This window comes from Agelaius phoeniceus, chromosome 1 (genome assembly GCF_051311805.1).
Source record: "Agelaius phoeniceus isolate bAgePho1 chromosome 1, bAgePho1.hap1, whole genome shotgun sequence".
NCBI lineage: Eukaryota > Metazoa > Chordata > Aves > Passeriformes > Icteridae > Agelaius > Agelaius phoeniceus.
This window is the reverse complement of record NC_135265.1, coordinates 155,713,026-155,719,025: the sequence shown is the minus strand read 5'-3', so window position 1 is coordinate 155,719,025 and position 6,000 is coordinate 155,713,026.

Genomic DNA, 6,000 nt, shown 5'->3' with positions numbered 1-6,000 from the left:
AATATAAAACTTCGTTGCTGACTTCTTTCAAGAGCGAACCTTCCAATCGTTTGACCACCCCTGCAACATATGCAGAGTCCGTGACCAAATTGAGCGGTTGTTGGAACAACTGAAATGCTCGGACAACAGCTGCCAACTCCACAATTTGTGGAGAGCCTTGAACCGTCTTCACGTTTGATTCCCATTCCCCTGTCGTTGAGTTCATCCACGTGATCACTGACTTGTGTGTCTTTCCTGAGCCATCAGTGAACACTGTGATCCCGTCCAGAGGTTCTTCACTTATTCTCGGCTTTGCTCTGTAGCATATTTGTGACTGCAACATTCTATGTTGTGGGAAATTGATTGTGCAAGCTCCTGGAAAAGCTAACAATGCAATTAACAAATCTTTTGACTTCTGCATCGCCCAATCAAAATAATCTTTTTTCAAAGGCAGATATATCTTTGAAAATTCTCGTCCCGCCATTGTCAGCAATCTTGTTCTCCCCTTTATGATGATTTGTGCTGCCATCTCCAAATCTGTCAGAATTGTCTTTGAAGGCCTGTATGGTAGGAAAATCCACTCTATGATTATTAAAGGATCTCTCTGAGATGCGTCCCATTGAAAGATTAAACCATGGAATTGTGCTTTCTTTCCCAACACTGCTAACTGGAAAGGCAACGATTCAACGAATCGATGTGCCTGCCTCTTCTGAATGGCATCTGTAACTTTTTCCAACTCCTTCTTTGCTTCTCTTGTGAGCGTCCTGGGAGATCGAATGTCTGCATCTCCTCTCAAGAGATCAAGCAACGCTGGAATGTCACTGTTTGTGATTCCCAAAATCGACCTCATCCAGTTGATTTCCCCTAGAAGTTGTTGTAAATCATGTAGATTGTTGACTCTTGTACTGATTTCCATCTTTTGAGGCCTTATTGTTCTTTCTGAGATTTTCCACCCTAGATATTTCCAAGGTGCGACCTCCTGAATCTTTGAAACACTGATTTCCAGACCTGCCTTTTGCACTTCTGCAATCACACAGTCACGAGCCTTTTGCAGCTCTTGTTGTGTTGAGGCCGCAATGAGCAAATCATCCATATAATGAATGATTCTCACCTTCGGGAATTTCTTCCGCACTGGTGACAAAGCTCGTGCCACGTACCATTGGCAGATTGTCGGCGAGTTTTTTAGGCCCTGAGGAAGAACGACCCAATGGTACCGCTGCAGAGGCGTTTCCTTGTTGATACTTGGAACTGAAAAGGCAAGCCTTGGAGCATCATCCGGATGAAGTGGAATGCTGAAGAAACAGTCCTTGAGGTCAATGACCACAAGCGGCCAATCTCTGGGAATCATCGAGACAGATGGAAGACCCAGCTGAAGCGGTCCCATGTCTTCGAGGACTTCATTGATCTTCCTAAGATCGTGCAACAACCTCCATTTGCCTGACAGCTTCTTCTTGATGACAAACACTGGAGAATTCCAAGGGCTGTTTGTTGGCTTGATGTGTCCCTTCTGCAACTGTTCTTGGACCAGGGTTTTCAATGCACTCAACTTTTTTCGCTCCAGGGGCCACTGATCCACCCAGACTGGATCATCTGTTTTCCAAGTCAGCTTCAATGTGGAGAGTGCCGCAGTGACCCCTACTAAAAATCCACCTCGATCTTCGTGCCCCATTGTGCCAAAAGATCTCGTCCCCAAACTGTAATTGGCTTCTGCACAACGAAAGGACAAATGATCGCCGTCTTGTTTCCTGGTCCCGTGACAACGATGGCATTCTCACTCTGCAGACACAGAGAAACTCCCCCTATGCCTGAGAGAGACCCCAAGGGCGCAATCAAGCTCCAGTTGCGAGGCCAAAAGATGTAGGAAATTACCGTGACATCTGCCCCTGTGTCGAGCATGCCTCTGACTTCTATTGTTCTGTCTCCACAAGTCAATTGGCATGTGAGCGTGGGTCGATCTCGACCTATGTGCTTTACCCATGTGGTATGTATCTCGACATGTTCCCTCAAAGGAAGCCCTTCTTCATCGAAGATTGACATGACTTCAATGGTGTGTGGTGGCAAAGCGAAAGCTCTCGCGATCTGAGTGTTTTCCGCCACAGTCAATGGTGGACGAAGTGCCCTTGCCAGAACTGTCAGTTCCGTATTTTTATCTGCGGAAACAACTGATGGATAAACAATAAGTCCTAGGATTCTGCTCCTATCCTGTCCTATTATTAAGAAATCTTGTTTTTTGTGTGAGTCTCCGTGGATCCCTGTTGGAACCTCCGCATGGCTTTCATCCAGAAAGCAAATTAATTTGGAAGTTGCCAGTGTGCACTGTGCCCCTGGTGGAAGGAGTTCTGGGTCGCTTGAGAATCGGCTGAGGAGTTTGCTGAGGGCATCTGCTTGACGATCCCCGATGATTGTCCTGTTGGTTGTTGAGTCACCGCCATCACTTGTGTCAACGCGCGCTGACGGTTTGTGGGCGCGCTCCTTCTCCCGTTTCCCGGAAGTGGTAAAGGATTCCCTTCCACGTCTGTCTGGGAAAAACATTCCTTCACAGAGTGTCTTCCTCTTCCACACCGCGCACAAAGTGGCTTTGCAGGCTTTTGTGTCTGCACTTGTGCGTGTGCATGTGGACAATTCCTTTTCAAGTGTCCAAACGCCCCACATTTGTAGCATTGTCCTCCTGATGGATTACTTTTCTTCTGGATGGTTGCAAGAACTTTATTGATGTTTTCATTCTGTTGTTGGAGCACCTTTTCCAGCATCTTTTCAACCTTGTCCTGATCTTCTGACTGCCTCTCCGGGTTTCTTCTTATCTGCTCTCCCCATTCTCCTCTCAGCTCATCCCTCACGATTGACGCGATGTGCTGAGGTGTTCCCACTCTGCTGCATGCCTCCACCATCTCTGCCAAGGATGGCCGTCCTGGCATTGCGCTGATGACCCGTTGACAATCCGGGTTGGCATTGCCGAAAGCTAAACTCTCCATGAGAGGTCGCTTCGCCTCGTCAATCGTCACCTGTCGATCCACAGCTTGCGAGAGTCGATCTATGAAAGATGAGAATGGTTCTGTGGGACCTTGCCTGATGCATGAGAATGGGACGTCCGGAACTCCCGCCGGAGCAATCTGCAAGATCGCTTTGCGTGCTGCTTCCTTGATGTCATTCAGCACCCGTCGTGGAAGCCGTGCTGCTTGCTCCACTGGATTGTCATCTGGAGGGTCTCCTGCTAACTGTGCTTCTGTGAGGTTTGCGTTCGGCCCGCCTTGATAGCTGGCTCTCAACTCTGCGAGATATCTTCTCCATCTTCTGTCCCAGATAAGACTTTGTGTGTCAGTGAGAATCATTGACACAAGACATCGAATGTCGAATGGCGTGAAATCATATGTATTGAATGTCCCCTTCAGGAGCTGTTTGAAGTACTGCGAATTCAGACCATTGTTTTGAATGGCCTTTGATAAGTCCTTGATCACCTCGTGACCCAGCCTTTCCCACCTTGGATTTTGGCCTTGTGCATCATAAGTCACTGGCATTATTATGTCTCCTGATCCTCTGATCAAACCCTTTTCCTTTGACAATTCATTTCTAATTTCCTTCCAATCTATCGGTTCTATTGGTTGTTCTTCTTCATCCTCTTCTGGAGACTCCATTGGCCATTGCCTGCACAATGGAATCGTGGAAGCTCTTGGTGATGCTTCACTCCATGTTCTTTGACTTGAGGTCCTCAGTCTTGCTCCTGAATCCGGAAAAGAAACTTGAGGCTCTCTTGAACGTGTTCTTTTTGCTGCATCAAAAGAATGCAGAAGATTCTTTGCCGCTTCCGCTGCTGAAAGCATCCATGCTGGAATTCCCTCTCTTGCTGTAATGTGTATCATTTCTTCTTCTTGAGGCTGTGCTTCATCTGAACTGTCTTCAACTTCATATGATCCTGAAGTTGACGGAATATTATCCTTTTGTTGCGTTGCTGTTGTTGTTTTTATCTTCTTTAATGTGGCTTTCTTTTTATAAATTGTTGGAAAAAATTGCTGCATTGTTGCAGTTTGGCCAGCAGGTGATGTGGTGGCGCTGTCGAGCAGGTCCGCCGTGTCCTGCAATGTGGTCGTCCCTCCATGTGGTGGCGCTGTCATCTGCCTGGACAACCTTGATGACGACACGAACTCCATCGGTCCCTGCTCAGCAGACTGCAACGTTCGCAACTTTGTTTGAGACCGAGTTTGCATGGCTGTTAACTGAGCTGGCATTGAGGGCTGAATATTTGAGCGTTTCTTTTGAGTGGAAGGGGTTTGAACCATAGGGATTGAGGCTAGCATTGGGACCGGAGAGGGGGTGGGGCCACGGGATGCCGAGCCCCGAGCGTGGCCCCTCCTTTTCTCCCCGGACGTCACAGAGGATCGGACCCGCCCCCGACCTCGCTCCGCCGGCACTTCCCGCGCATGCGTGCCTTCGGGGACGCCCTCTGCCTCCCCTGTACTGACATCACTGTCTCCATCCCGCTCCACCTCCGAAGTCTCCTCCCTATCGTCTGTTCCTGCCCCTCTCTCCTCCTCCTCTGACGCTGTATCCACACCCCCCGCCGAAGTGCACAGCCCCCTCCCCGCGGGTGCCCCCTTTCTCGCTGCGATTCGAGCCGATCTCCGGGTCCAGACTTCCGGGTCTGACATCACCACCGCGCGTCTCCTGCGTCCCTTCACAGCAGCTCTCCGGAGCTCTGCAGCTGCTCCGTCCTTGCTGCCCGTGTCTGACGCTCCCGCGCTGGTTTGAGAGCTCTCCCCGGCTGTCTCCTGAGCCTTGCTCGACCCGCGCGTCTTTGGCACCGCTCCAGAGGCGACTGTCGCTTTCGGCGTTGCGCTCGCAAGAGTCGCATGGAAACCCGTGTCTCCCATTGCCTCCCCGCCCCCCCCGCCGGCCGCCGCCGCTTCCGCGCCGCCGCGCCGGCCGCAAGAGAGCGCATCCCCCCTCCCCGCTTGTTCCCTTTGAACCCCCCTCCCCGACTCCGCCACGTTTTCCACCTCCTCCCCCCCTGATTCCTGCGAATCGGGACAGTACACTCCGGAAGGGTGGCCTGTCTCCTCGATGTCGCTGGGAGAAAACTTTATTTCATCAGGAAGAGGAATGGTATCATCAGTGTCTGAGTCGGAGTCTGAAATCCCTGTATTCTCTGTAGTTTCAGGGTGCTTTAGGGTTCCCTTGGGTTTTCGGGATGGTGGGACTGAGGGCAATGACATTTTCCCTTGTACCCTTTTCTCGGGCACCTTTTCCCCCGGGCTAATTGAGATCAGAGCCAATTTCTGCTTGGAACCTTGCTCTGCTCCCTCCACCCCTCTGGGACCTGCAACAACTTGTTGCCTGGCTGACCCCCTAAATTGAGTCGAGGTCGCCTCTAACATAATTCTTGCTGAGGACAGCAATTTTAAGGCTGTTTTATCCTCATTGATGGCTAGAAAATATAGGTGTCTGTTAACTTCTTGCCAAAAGCCTACTTCAAATAACAACCTTGTTTCGGAGTACGGGTAATTACACCGCACCCACAGCAATAATTCTCTAAGCTTTTTCTTTGGGATCCCCTTAGTGTGTGTGTCTGCCACGCCTTGTAGGTCGGACAGAATTTCTATTTGTTCCTGGGAAAGTGTACCCCCCATGTTCTTAATTCTTGACCTTCTCACCGAATTCCTGTCGTCAGAGCAGTCCGGAGGCTCCTGGTCTCTGGCCTGCAGGTCACAGGAGATGGATCCGGAGGCGCCTTTCCGATTCCGATCCGGGCTGTCCTGCTACGAACTTTCTTCGGCTGAGGTGGAGTGCGATGTCCTCTGCGGCTGCTGCGTTTTCAGAGTCTCCTGGCTGCTTTCTGGCTGTTTTCCCAAGGAGTTATCAGGCTCTCCTGGGAATGAGTCCAACTCGGGAGCTGCCCACTCGGTGCTTCAAGGCTGCCCCTGTGCAAGTGGTGCACAGCAGAGCTCACCGTGGCTCAGCGAAGGCTGCTGGATGCTGCTGGATCGCCGGTCGCTGCCGAGCTGCTCCCGGGTCGCCGCCGGGTGCCCA